Here is a 14,735-nt window from a genome sequence, read left to right on the forward strand (position 1 = left end):
GCGCCCCAAACAACTAGGCCACGATACCGGCCCAGCAGACCTTGGTAATATAAGGTATATATTGTCCAACACGTTTACACTTTTATTTAGTTTTGGCATTTCAAGCAGCTTAGGTGACTATTTGTTGTATTGCGCTCGTGCAGTAAGCGTACGCCGAGTTTCCACAATAGCTCACGTCTAGCAATTGCATTTCGTAGACGGAAAAGCGTTCGCAGATGCGTAGTCGTGCTGCTGACCGCTGTGGTTGTTCGCCCAGCGCAAAAAGTGCTTCCCGCACCCTAGTTTTACGCTGTACGGTAAAAATTTCAGTTGATTTTATTTCCTTAGTACCTATATTGACTTTGCTGACTCTTCTGCCGCCTTCAAGAGGCCTTATATTTTTCTACTGGCGTACCAGTCAGCGAAGCGTCGCATGTGCGCTTGTGCAGCGCTTGTGTGAAGCGACCTTGACTTGGAGCTAGATACAGTGTACAAACTAACCAAGTAAAGGAAGGCACATTCTTCCATTCACAAACGTGTCCTGGCTTCGTTTCAACTGAGCGAACGAATAGCGACGACCCGTCGGCGGCCGGCGGACGAAACGCTGGGCCGACTGACACTCTGTCTGAAGGCCGGGGAGCCGTGCAGTAGCGCAGACAATTGCGAGCTCGGCACCTCCTGACGTCACACGAAAACGCCACAGAAAATAGGCGAGCGTAAAGAGAGGAGGGCAGCATTTTCAATTTTTCTACTAAATAAAATCGCGTAAACGCGCCCAGAGTGGTCGAAACATGGCCTGGGGTATCCGGGCTACAATTTGCGCTAGTAATCCCGCAATGTTTACATATCACTTCAGTGTCCCTTTAATGACCCATTCACGCCTACTAGGATCGGCACAAGCACAACGAGAGATACCTGCACGGATCTCACGTTAACAGCAAACCTTTCCAATGTCAGTTGGAGGAGCCATGAAGCAAATTTGGGCAGTGATCATATGATCATCGAGACCAAAGTATATGGGCCATACTACAGAAGAAAAATAGGAGAAGCGAAATTAACAGACTGGGATGCGATAAGGAAAAAAAGAAATCAGGCACAGACCAGCACGATAGAAGACATACGCGCATGGACCGAAGAATTATGCAACGACATTATGAACCATACAAAGAAAATTCAAATGTCTAGTCAAACACCGGCGGTAGACAATCACTTGCTTCATCTCTGGGAAGCCCGGCGCAGCCTACTCGGAGATGGAGAAAGCAAAGGCATAACAGGAAGCTTCGCTTAAGAATCACCAAACTAAACAAGGAAGCGGCCCAGTACGCGGCGGACCTCAGCCGCCAGAATTGGCTAAACATCTGTGAGAGCTTCCACGGAAGACTCACCACTTCCAAGACCTGGAACATTCTTAGATGCCTTATAGATCCCACCAAGAGCAGGGGATAAAGTAAAAAGACGATGCGGACTATCATACATCAATACCCAGGCTCTGAAAAAGACCTCATGTGTACCCTGAAGGATAAATATTTCCCAGCCACCCCCAAGGATCCTGCACCGCTATACACTGGATCCGAACTCCACTCTTGATCAGCCAATAACAACGGCTGAGGTGCGGGCGGCCCTGGCTAAGATCCGGCGGAACACCTCACCAGGTATGGAGAAAATAACGAACAAGGCTCTGGCAAACCTAGACGACGCTTCCATCGGTGCTCTGACTTCCTACATGAATGAGTGCTGGACTGCCAGCATCCTCCCGACTGCATGGAAGGAAACAGAGGTCATATTTCTACCAAAACCGGGTAAGACACCATGCGTCGACAACCTCCGCCCGATCTCCCTCACCTCCTGCGTCGGGAAGGTTATGGAGCCCGTTGTTCTAGACAGGCTGCAAAGATATTTAGAAAGAACTGAACAAATGCCACATACGATGTTCGGGTTTCATCCTCACCTTTCAACACAAGACATCCTACTGCAACTGAAAACCGACATCTTCGAATCGGCCAGTAAGACCACACCCAAGGCCATCCTCACGTTAGACCTCAAGGGGGCCTTCGACTATAGCACTGCACGGGCCCGACCCGGCCCGCGGGCCGGGCCGGGCCGCCGGAAGTCGATTTTGGGCGGGCCCGGGCCGGGCTCGGCCTCGGCGCCGTGGGCCCGGGCCGGGCTCGGGTTTGCATTCATAGGCCCGGCCGTTAATAGGTCCGACGTGAAGTGTAGAAAAAAGCATCAAAATGAATATTCTTAGTTTCGCTTTGCGCGCTTCTTGCTGTTAGTTGTACGCATTGTTTTAAAAACGTGTTTTGCTAGGTCTGATGGCCACTATACTGCAATTTTAATGACATTTCTTGTACTGCATCAAGATTTTATATTTTGGTGTATAACATACCAAAGATACGATTACAAGAAATGCCCAAGAGGGGAAGGAATTAATTCAGATATCCTGGAGCTGTGCACCTGTGTCGATGTATGTACCCGTGTGTTTTAGATGTCGCACCAATCAAAATGCGGCTGTCGTGGCCGGGAATCAAACGCGCATGCCAGAGAAACACCATCGCTTAACGACCACTGCAGGTGAAGTATTTCAACGCGCGTACATACTCGTTGATTCAAATGCGGATCAAAAAATTTCAGCAATACCAACTTGTGGCCGAGACAATCACGTGAAGTTGCCAAGAGTCTCGTAATCAAAGGTGATGGTGTCTCTCGTCTAAGAATACGAGCTATTATTACGCCGATGTGGCGTGAACTGCAGACGGTGAAAGCTAAACTACGTGCACTTTTAAATCCTTATTTTTTGCGTTCAGTTCATGACAGACTAGATGCTCCGTCCGATTGCCCAGAATAAATAAACAAACTTTCTTTAGCGTCAAAGACCGGGCCTGGTCACACACGCGCGGGCCCTCCATAGGCCAAAAAAAATTCCCCGCATTTCCCCGAGGGGAGGAATGTGAAAGCGCGAATGCAGGAGTTGAATTTGCGCGGTTCGGTAATGTTCGCGAAAGAGAGATCACACACACGCACACAACTATAAAAGAAAGAAAGATGCATTTATTCAGACACCTATTTGTGTTGTCGTTGCACTTGATTGCTAGAGCGGATCTCAGCTTTGAAATTTCGTGTCAGTACTCCTTTAAGCGGGTGCATTAGCCCTTCTCACGCCCGATTCCTGGCCAATCCCCCACGTGGGTATGTGCCATGCACAGACACCTATTTGTGTTGTCGTTGTACTTGATTGCTAGAGCGAATCTCAGCTTTGAAATTTCGTGTCAGTACTCCTTTAAGCGGGTGCATTAGCCCTTCTCACGCCCGATTCCTGGCCAATCCCCCACGTGGGTATGTGCCATGTCAGCGGCCAGGCAGCGCGCGCCCATCTCCCCCCGTTGCCAAGGAAGACGAGGAGATTCCTGGCCAACCCCCACGTGGGTATGTGCCATGTCAGCGGCCAGGCAGCGCGCGCCCATCTCCCCCGTTGCCAAGGAAGACGAGGAGCGCGCGCACCCGCAGCTGTTGCTATGCGGACGGCGGCGGAATGCGGACGGCGGCGGACGCTTCAGGCTCGCTTAAGAAGTGCATTCGCACTTAAAATAAATCACCAGGCCGGTCCGGGCCTGGGCTTGAGATGGCGGGCCCGGGCCGGGCTCGGGCCAGGCTCACTTATGAATGCCTGGGCCCGGACCGGGCTCGGGCTAGGTGTTACGGGCCCGGGTGCGTATTCCCAAACCATATCCCGTAGGGGCCCAGGCCGACCACACCCCCTAAGCAGGGGCGCAGCCAAAGAGATTTAAAAAATTGCAATTTTTTATTTTTAACCTCCTTGGACGCAACACCGTGACGTCTCTACCTATATGTGCGCGACTTCATGCGAGTTGGATTTTTTTCTTTTTTTCCCCTCCCCTCGTTCCGACTGCTTGGCAGGCAGCCGATGGTTTCGCTCCGTGGGCGGGGCTGGCCTGCGGCGCTGGGGAAGCTGACGCACATGTGGTAGAAGCTAACCTTTTGTACCTGAGCCCCTGATCTCTCCGCGCTTTTCTTGCGCAACTGCAAGTTGACGCTGACCTCCCATCGTGTTCCTAGATAAGCGCTCGACTCGGTGCTCGAAGTGCGCGCACGCGGATGAACGCTTTCACGCGCATGTGGCAATTATACACGGTCCCGAAAGCAAACTCCCTCATTGAAAGCTCATTCTACAGCACACAGAAGGGTATACAATTGAGTTGGGTGCTCTTTCACTATATACACACCTCAAAACACGATTCGGTGCTGCAGGTAAGGATTACAGGAGCCAATTCCCCATTACTACATTTACAAACTGTCCTACTCTTGCGAAATATTACAGCTGCATGAGCTGCTACATTTTGGCACTTTCTTAAGCACTATTACATCGAAGTTTGTTAACATTATCTTCATTGCCTTATTTTTTATCAGGGACAGTGCCACTAAGGAAAACATTGACATTTTGTTAACAGCAATGCAAGGTGTGAATCGTTCTTGCAAGGGTAATACATTGATAAGAAAGACACCACCTCAAACGTACACGTTTTACACTCGGTCATAAATTCTGCATAATTTGCACTTCTGGTCGTAACAATTTAGGGAAACAATATCAAAAATATGTACCAACCAAGGGCTGAGTAATAGTTGGATTGTGCAGCAACTGAAGTACTCAAGGAGTTTGATATATGTCTAGTGTCCAGGGCTATTGACCACAGTCTCTTCACTGAAGCCATAAGCCCGAGTTTGATATTAGTAATCATGCGTGCTACCACTCGCGCTGTTGCTAATGTCGATTAGTTATTTTTAACCATTTGTGCTTCATGCACACAGAGATTTTGCTGCATAAGATACGGTATTTATAAATAGAAAGCTCCAGCAGGATCCGAATGGCGCCGATGCCCCCCCCCCCCCCTGTAATCGGGAAGGCACACCAAATCGTTACCACTTAATTTGGCTCTGTCCATTATTCGACCGTAATCGCCACCAGCTTTTAACTCTAGGTCCCACCCCTGCGACTGCACAGGAACATGTTAGTCGGGTACGTGACGATCCCACCGCACTAGAAGCAATTACCGAGTACGCCCTTGAAAACAGATTCTACAAATTGGTGTAGCAGCTTCCCCGTTCGGTATACAATGTGAACTGTCTGCAGCGTGCCCTGTTTTCAGTTCGAACCGCGTTGTCCACAGTGTGAACTGTACATTTAAGTGTGAACTGTGCGTTTTGCTGCCACTGACTGACTTCAATGTGTTCATTTTGCGATTAGGACCCAAAGACTGCAACTGTGTTCATTGTGCGAGTTGTGACCTTCCCCTTTTCTCCTCATCCTTGCCCCCCCAGGGCCCCATGGCCTCTCATTTAATGCAGTGTTACACTCACTCAGATACGTATATTCTTTTTGCTGGGACTAATGAGTAGTTGCCCGTGAGCTTGAAGTCATGGTAGTCGCAGCAGAGATAAAACTAAGTAAAAAAGCTATCTCCTTGGCGCACTATTTTTACGATAGTTATCTCGGAGTCCAAATAGCGGCAAAAAATTGTCACTTTTAGAGATCCACTGATGGGTATAGATGAGCAGTTTGTGTCTGTTTCCTGTGACGCATTTTTAGCTACCACATATATATATTTCTGTAGTGTCTGGCCTTTTAATTCGCCAGCATTGTGTCACAGCTCGTGCCTCAACTGTAAGCCACTTACATACACGCAAAAAAGTATACAAATGTATAAACAAGAAATACCAGGAATAAAAATATAAATAGTGCAACACAAGTTGCCCACGGAGCGAAACCATCGGCCGCCCACAAAGCAGCCGAAACGAGGGGAGGGGTAAAAAAGAAAAAATCCACCTCGCATGAAGTCGCTCACATATAGGTAGAGGCGTCACGGTGCTGCGTCCAAGGAGGTTGAAAAATTGCAATTTTTTAACCTCATTGGCTGCGCCCCTGCTTAGGGGGTGTGGTCGGCTTGGGCCCCTACGGGATATGGTTTGGGAATACGCGGCCCGGGTCGCGCTCGGGCTTCACGAAGCGGGCTCGGGCCTTAAAATCAGGCCCGTGCAGTGCTCTACCTTCGACAACGTTGCTCATGCCGCCATTCTAACGAACCTCAGCTACCGCGGCTGCGGCGAAAAAATGTACGGTTACGTCCGCGACTTTCTTACGGGCCGGCAAGCTGTCATCAAGGTGGGCGACCTGCGATCCGACCCCTTGATATGCGGAAGTAGGATTACGCCGCAAGGCGCTGTCCTGTCTCCAATACTTTTCAATAGAGCCCTGATAAACCAGCCAAAAGAGTTGAACAAAATCCCGGACATTAAGCACGGCATTTACGCCGACGATATCACTATCTGGGTAAGCAAAGGGTCCGCAGGAACCATGCAGTACCACCTCCAACAGGCTGCAGACGTGGTGAATGCCTACGCCAAAGGGTGTGGTCTCCCCTGCGCGCCTGAGAAATCGGAGCTTGTCATGGTGCCAAAACGCCGCCGAGATACAACCACGGACATCTGTATCACAATGGATGGGACCAAAATCCATCCCACCCCAACCATCAAAATACTCGGCATGATATATCAGGCAGATTGCAAAAACACCCAACTAATAAAAAAACTGGACTCGTCCACCACCCAAATTGTCAGGATGCTTCGCCGCATTGCCAACCAAAATCATGGCATGAAGGAACAGGACATGCTGCGTCTGGTCCAAGCCTTCATATTTTCGAGAATAACGTACGTCGCTCCTTACGCCACCCTCCTGGCAACAGAACGCCGGAAGATTGACACAATCATACGCAAGGCCTACAAACAAGCCCTCGCACTTCCTACCAGCACTTCAAGCGCTCGCCTGATGGCTCTGGGAGTACATAACACCCTAGACGAACTTACGAAAGCGCACCTGAATGCCCAAAAAGTGCGACTAAGTACTACGCCCACAGGACGCCAAGTACTCTCGAACGGGGGGCTCATGTCGCCAACGGAAGCAGATACTGCGGTAGACATACCCTGGGATATAAGATCCAAGCTAAACGTTCCCCCACTTCCAAGAAACATGAGCCCCCAGCATCACGAAGGCAGAAGGACGGCCAGGGGGCTGAACCTCGAAAAGCAATACGGCGACTCGAGTGCGACAGTCTTCACCAACGCAGCGGACTACACGCGTGCAAACACCAAAACAGCGGTCGTCACCACCCCCACTTCTCTCATTACAAGTGTCACCCTTCGTAAGTCCACCATCCTCGAAGCAGAAGAAGTGGCACTTGCACTAGCCATAACGCAGACCCAAGCCACGACCATCATTACAGACTCACAAGCGGCGTGTCGAACGTACACGGCTGGAAGAATTTCTAAGGTAGCCGCACGAATTATAACCCAGAACCCCCCCAAGAGAACAGTCAAGATTATCTGGACACCTGCTCACTCGTCTCTTTGCGGTAATCAAGCGGCGCACGCTTACGGCCGAGAACTTGCTCGCCGGGCACCGCAAGAGGATGATGAGAGGACCCGTCACTCACTCATCACATACAGCGACATCACCCAACACTACATGCTCACACGACGCACCTTCCCGCTGCCGGCCGACCAGCTAACAAAAGAACAACAAGTCACCCTTCGACGGCTTCAAACCAACACATTTCCACACCCCACGCGGCTACACACCATCCACCCAATGTTATACTACCCCCTGTGCAAATACTGCGGCAGCCAAGCTACGCTATACCATATGGTTTGGGCCTACCAGTCAAACCCAGACCTTGATCCAATCCCTGATGCAACTCACGAGCAGTGGGAGAGTGAGCTTGCCAGCTCAGACCTGAGTAAGCAGCTTTGGCTCGCTGAAAGGGCGAAGACGGCAGGCCGCACCAACGGAGTCCTGGAATGAGGACCCCGACCACGATCCCGCTCGACTTCACTGTTGATAAAGTTTGTTCCTCCTACTCCTCCTCGGCGGTTATGCTTCTGCCTTTTAAAACGTCTTGCGAGGCCGTGCATGCCTTCCCAGATGTGCAAGAGTTTGGTATCAACGTGTGGCACTTGGTATGTCAGGGCAATCGTTTTCGTGTGGGCTTTTGCATCTCTTATGGCACTTTCCGCCCACTGGTCGTAGGAGTGCTCTTGCGAGGGGTCGCGATTTTTCCTTTCTTTCTGAACTTGTCCCAGATAGTAAATGTGACCGTACCTATGTGTGGCTTGTAGTTCACACCTTTGATTAGGATGTTTATAATGTCGTGATCGGATCCCAATAGCCATTGTGTTGGTCCACGTGATGTCGTGAGAGCCTCGGAGAAGGGACAAGTCTGGGCATGTGTCCCTAGTGACACTATTTCCTGTGCGTGTTGGGGTCTGCGGATCATTTAGGAGAGTGAGATTGTGTAGTTCTATGATGTTGAGCAGATCTTTACCACTTCTGTCGTTATACGTGTAGCCCCAAAGTTGGTGCGCCGCATTAGGTTCCCCCACTATGAGCAGAGGGGCGTTGCCGGTGACTGGAGGGCTTCTCGTACAGTTTCTTCAATTCCTGGTCGCTTTTTGGAGCACCGGCAGTAAATGTTAAGAATGAAGAAGCTGTTTTTTGCAGCTTCATATGCGTGGAATAAGCTCTACCAACGTGTGCTCACAATCTCTTTGCGGAGTGAGGTGCTGAATGGCAGCCATGTTGCTCTTAACCAATGTTGCCGTAGATCGTCCACACGGATCTGTGTAGGTAATGTATCCCGGAAGCTTGGTTGGACTGTTCGTTTCTTGAATTGCAATGATTTCAGGCGTTGGCGTGAGTGTGGCGAGGTACTGTTGTAGCGCTGCTGCTTTCTCTAATTCCGCGGCAATTCCATTGGAGCAGCGCAGTGATGCCTTGCCTAGTTGGTTGTGTAGTCATCAGGGAAGGAGACGGAATCCCTGCTTTCACACGTTTGTGGGCGGGAGTATGCAGCCTGCCTTCTGCGGAGAGTTGTGTTTTCTACCATTTCCAGTCTCTCTGCTATCCGGTCGATGCGAGTTCCGAGTTGGTCGACCCGAGCTACTACTTGATCAATTCGGACGCCGTTCTCCACTACCTTAGTGGTTAGCGCCTGCAGTAGCTGGTTAATTTGGTCAGACTGTGTTTTCATCTGCGCCTTAAGTGCCCTGCCTAACTCATAAAGTTGGCTCTTCTGCTGTCTGAGAACGCTTTGAGTTCGTCTTCAAAGGAAGCTCGGTGTCCTTGCGATCTAACAGATGGCGAGAAGGCTTTAGTGGTATCCTGTGGAGCTGTCTTGTTCTGCCTCATTGTTTTTCGGTCAGCTAGCGACGTGGCATTTCTGCATGATTGATTGATTGTGGGGTTTAACGCGCCGACGCAACGCAGGCGATGAGGCGCGCCGTAGTGGAGGGCTCCGGATTAATTTTGACCACCCAGGGATCTTTATCGTGCGCCGAAATCTCGTACACACGGGCGTTTTTGCTTTTCGCCTCCATCAGAAAAGCGGCCGCCGCGGCCGGGAATCGAACCCGCGACCTTGTGCTCAGCAGTGCAACGCCTTAGCCACTGAGCCACCGCTGAGGGTGCATTTCTGCATGTCACTGGAGTGCGAAAGTGGCTGTGTCCATGGCTACATCATTTTCTGTAGCATTACGTGGTGGTCGTTTCCGTTTGTGACCGAGTCCTCTCGGGATTTCTCTAGTTCTGTTAGGCGGCTTTCTAATGACTCAATAATGTACTGTTGCTTCGCCAACTGTGATCTAACGGTTGAGCATTCCTGACACGAATGTGGATCTGCGTATTTTGGTGTCGTGGGTGTGGGATCTCCTCGAGCAGTCAGAGGGTGCGGGACCTCCTCGAGACATTACGCCAGCCCGGCTCACTTCTTTCTCCTCATTTCTGGTCCTCGGTGCCTGGTTTCGGGAGCCGGATCTGGATCTGGTGCTTGATCTCGCGGACGTTGTTCTGGTTTGGTCTCTGGTTCGGCCTCGCTGTGGCTCCTGGTCTGCTCGCGAGGCTCACTGATCCGCTTGCGAAACTGGCTGGTTCGCTCGCGCTGCTCGTTCTTCCGCCCTCTTCCCCGCCAACTCCCGTTGACGGAGAATGAAAGGCTCCAGAAAACGTTTCCGGCATTCCTTGGTAGCCGTGAGATGGGCCAAACCGCATAGCGAGCAAAGGGCCTTGCAGTCGTGTTGGGGTTGTGGTTCCTTGGCGCCACATTGATGGCACACACGTGTATTTGGCTTAGGGCATGCGGTCTCCCTACGTCCTTGTTCATGGCACATGTCACACACAGGCACTATCTTATTGTACAAAGAGCACGGGTGCTCCGATCCAAAGAGGGTAACGTAATAAGGGACTTTGTATTACAACAATATTTGAATTTCCCAGTGTTGTACATGCGTAGATGTCGTATTTTGATACGTACATATTTTCCAGCAATTAGCTCTCCGAGAAGTGGAGGGGCGCTCCTCTTATATAGCCCTTGAAGGAGTCATCAGGCGCGAGTCCATAGAGTTGCACTGGATAGGTCCACCGATGGGGTGCTGACCGTAGCGATGTTCTGCACCGTGTCTTAGCGAACACGCAAGTTGGTTTGGCGCCACGTGAAATGGATTGCGTTCAGACAGGCGATTGACAGCTCGGATAAGTCCAGTTGCGCTATTTTCAGGTCACCTTGTGGTCGCAGCACGAGTTTGTAATCGTCCCTGGGAAGAGGAGATGGCCGGGGAGCAGTCTTGGGTCTAGTCGAAGGATTTGAAGTAGTCGACAGTGCCGTTGGGCCTACCGCTGGCGTTGTTTTCCGCTCTCGTCGCAGCTAAGCTCGGGAGACGACATCAATCCCTTCTGCGTTGGAGTTTGAGTCCGTAGTTCATCAAGTTGCCTTCACTTGGGTCTTGTAGCATTGCGTTGTATTCAGTTTGACCATGGAGCACCACGGAGCGGTCTCCTGGGTCGACGGTCGAGCCCGGCATTGGTCGTGCTCGTTGCTAGGCCTACCCCGCTGGACGAGGCCTAGCTAGCGCCGTGGTAAACAACTGCTGTAGATTGGCTAAAACAGCACTCACAGAGAAGTGAAAGGTGTCCTCTGGTGCACAGAAACTAGCTCTCGATGGCGGTGGTACCTGTTTTGGAGCACGATACGAATTTGTGGCACTTTTGTGTAAAAACTGTGGAGCCCATGCATGGAACGACTTCTCGGTGTAAGACCCCTTGTGGCGCCTCTCAAGCCAAGCATAACCTTTTCGCGAGATTCTCCAAGATTGCGGCCACCGCTTGGCAGTTAAAAAACACATGAAAATATCGAAAGCTCACGTGTGCGTGCCTCGCGGCGGCCACCTAACGTCCCCGGCGTACGTTTCCCAAGCCGATGGACAAGGTGCCAGTTGTAGCAGGCCCGCTGGAGGAGTCGTAGCATTGTTTCTGTACTGGCATTTGGCGCATGAAGGAATGTACTTCGCCACGCTTGTCGACATCCCAGGCCAAAAGAAGCGATAACGAATGCGGTCATAGGTTTTGTCAAAACCGAGATGTCCTGCTGTCGGGTCATTGTGAAATGCCTCTAAAACAGCTGTGCGTAGCTCCCGAGGTAGGACAGTGATCCACCTGTTGCCTGCATGGGTGGTGGCTGTAACGGTGCAGAACTCCGTTTTCAAGCCGGAAGTTCTGGAGTTGGCGACGTAACCGGCTGTTGGGAGGTCGCACGGAGCCCTCTATCCGGTCGATTATTTTTAGACAAAAAGTATCGTCGCGCTGGATGGCCGGGAGACTGATTTCACCATCCGTGGAGTAAGCTATGGGTGCAATGGGTAAAGCAGGCCTAGTGGCCGACGAGGCGCAGACGGCCAGTTGAGATAAGGGACAGCGTGAGAGGGCATCTGCATCTAAATACTTTTTGCCGGACTTGTACGTGAAGGTAAAATTGTACTGCCATAGACGAAGAACCCAACGACCGTGGCGTCCGGACAGGCTCTTCAACGTCGGCAACCAGCACAATGCGTGATGGCCCACTGAAATCGACATTGAAATGTCGACCGTACAAGGGTGGAACTTTTGGATGGCCAACAGAGCAGCAAGGCGTACCTGCTATGTGATTGTGTAGTTTTTTTCTGCCGACGTCAGTGTGCGGCTGGCATAGGCGACCACTCGCTCCCGCTTGCACAAATGTAGTTGCAACAAGACTGCCCTATGCCTTGTCCACTGGCGTCCGTGTGTAAACCAGTTAGTGCAGCGCCATCGAAGTGGAAAAGCACAGGGCTCGATGTGAGCGCGTTTTTGAGAGCTTGAAAAGCCCGTTCGCAATCTTCACTCCAAGTAAAAGTTCGCCCAGAACACAAGAGGTTATTTCGAGGAGAAGCAACTGTTGCAAAATTTCGTCGTATGAAGTGGCGGAAGTACGATGCTAGTCCGATTAAGCTGCGAAGGTCTGGGCGCGCAAAATTAGAACAGCCGAAATCGCCTCAGGGCCTGGCTGATTTATTGCTTTGCTCACGACATGCCGTAACAACATTATCGATTTTGTGGCGAATGTGAACTTTTGTTGATTAATCTGGAGCCCGGAATTCGAGATACACGTCAGTACCTCGTCGATAAGTTGGAAATGTTGCTAAAACGTTGTTGATAAAGCAATGTCGTCAAGGTAGCAAAAGCAATTTTTCCATTTGAGGGCGCGGCGCACGGTATCAATCACGTGTTAAAATTTCGCGGGCGCATTAAATATCATGAAAGGCATAACACTGAACTCGTAAAGCCCATCCGGAGTGACGAAGGCCGTCTTTCCTTCATCATCATCGTGCTTCGGTGTTTGCTAATAAGCGGAGCGTAAATAAATGCTGGAGAAGAACTCCGCTCCGTGAAGGTGGTCCAGAGCGGAATCGATGCAGGGCATCGGATATACGTCTTTTTGAGTTATCTTAGTTAGGGCACGGTAATCAACACGGAAACAAACTGACACGTCCTTTTTCTCTACAAACACGACTGGCAATGACATTGGCCTCGATGGTAGACGTATAACATCACTCGAGCCCGGAAAAAATGCCTATGCAAAATGCCTATTTTTTAATTCAGTCCGTATAAGCCTATTTAACATATAAGGACGAACTAAGGAAAGGGGAGCATTTTAAGCAATTGTTTATTGTGCCTATAGTGGCTATTTTGACTATATGGGCTTTTTCGTGCCTATTTTGACTATAAGGGCTTTTTGGAGCCGAAAAATGCCTTTTTGTGTTATATATGCCTTTTTGGAATTTTTTATTTGATGTTCCGCAGGGACTGTTCTCGCTTCAGCAGCCCGCAACGAGGTGTTTGCTTCACGCCGTTGGCAAGAAACAATTACACCATCTTCCCGTGGGGAACCCTGATGAGGATGCGAAGCATCGTGGCGGTTCCGTGTGGTTCCATTGTGTTGCCGTTATGTTGAGTGATCTGGTTTCTACTAGCGCCAGAGGGAATTCCGCGTCCGGGTCCACACCGGTGGCAAAGGCACGCAAGTGCTGTTGTGTTACGGTGAGTAAGCGGTGGTTCTCGAGGAGCCGAAACTCGTCCATCATGTTCTTGTCGATGTTGTCTCTGTGGTAGAATCGGTAGTCTCCGTCAGCTTTGGTGAGGTAAAGGTTGTTGACATTGGTGCACCGGCTGAGAGCAATGTACACGCCCTCCTCTTCGCAGCTTTGTCTTCTCGTTCTTCTTCTTCGGCGGTTCCCCTACGGGAATATGACGACGGTGGTTGAATGCGAACCTATCTCGTGATGGATTCTTTGGTTGGCCAATCCCTAGGGGCATCCTGTCACAATCAGCATCAGACGCGCTGAGGACGGGGCTGGTTGAGCTGCAAGGCGCGTGGCGCTTCCCGCCACAGCTTTCCCACGGGAAATTCAGCATCCCCCTCTAAAGTTTTCAGTTCGTCGTTTCCGTTGACGTTCAGCTTCGCGTGCCTTCGTTGTATCAGTAGCTTCTTGACGTAGTTTGAATGAGTCAAGGACATAAGGCGCGTTCGTAGCCCTTGCTCCTGTCCCGGATTTGTAGCGTATTGGGAAGAGCACCGCGTACCTCCCGTTGCGGCCAGACAGTCGTGGGATCGAAACCGGGCGCCCCTAACTATTTCTTTTGTTATAGTGTAGTATCGCGGAGGTGTGGGTGTAAGGAGGAGAGTTGCGCATGAACAGTGAGCGTGTGGACGGCGCCGCCGTCAACTACGCAGGACCAGGCGGGCCTAAGAAATGCTCCGCATTTAAAATCCACGAGCCATGCCAAACACGCAAAAAGCCCAAACCGTGCCCAAGCCACCACCACCTGGAACTTGCCACCTCGGCCGAGCCGCCAGAAACCCGTGCGCCGCGACACCGGAGCTAATATCACCGATGACACCCCGGTTCGCGTGAACTATTTTGTTCTATGTCCTTCTGACATGCTGTGTCCACGGACCAACAGGACAAAGCTCTGCCCATGTGCACTGTCTATAGCTCACAGAATAAGAAGACAGCAAACAAAAGTGAACGCGACACAGCCGCGTACATGCTACTCAAGCTCAAAGAAGCCCGCTGGGGAAAGCACGCTGGGGACACCAAAGTTTTAAGGTGATGCCACGAACACGTGCAGTGTGGGCCGCCGATAATGGCTGCACCGTCAACTGGCTAGATGCAGTACGCGTAGAACGAAGAAGGAACGAGAAACGGAGCTCAGGAAGGGGGATCTCAGCACTTTACAAATAGTCTAGTCATGACGCCCGTCATGTGCCGCGGCCGAGTAATCTTTAAGGGCACTTGGAAACCTAGTATTACGGGAATTAGTTCTAAAGAATCTTGCTCAC

The sequence above is a fragment of the Haemaphysalis longicornis genome, unplaced genomic scaffold (assembly GCF_048455015.1).
Source record: "Haemaphysalis longicornis isolate Haplotype H1 unplaced genomic scaffold, Haemaphysalis longicornis Haplotype H1 scaffold_5, whole genome shotgun sequence".
In the NCBI taxonomy this organism is placed as follows: domain Eukaryota; kingdom Metazoa; phylum Arthropoda; class Arachnida; order Ixodida; family Ixodidae; genus Haemaphysalis; species Haemaphysalis longicornis.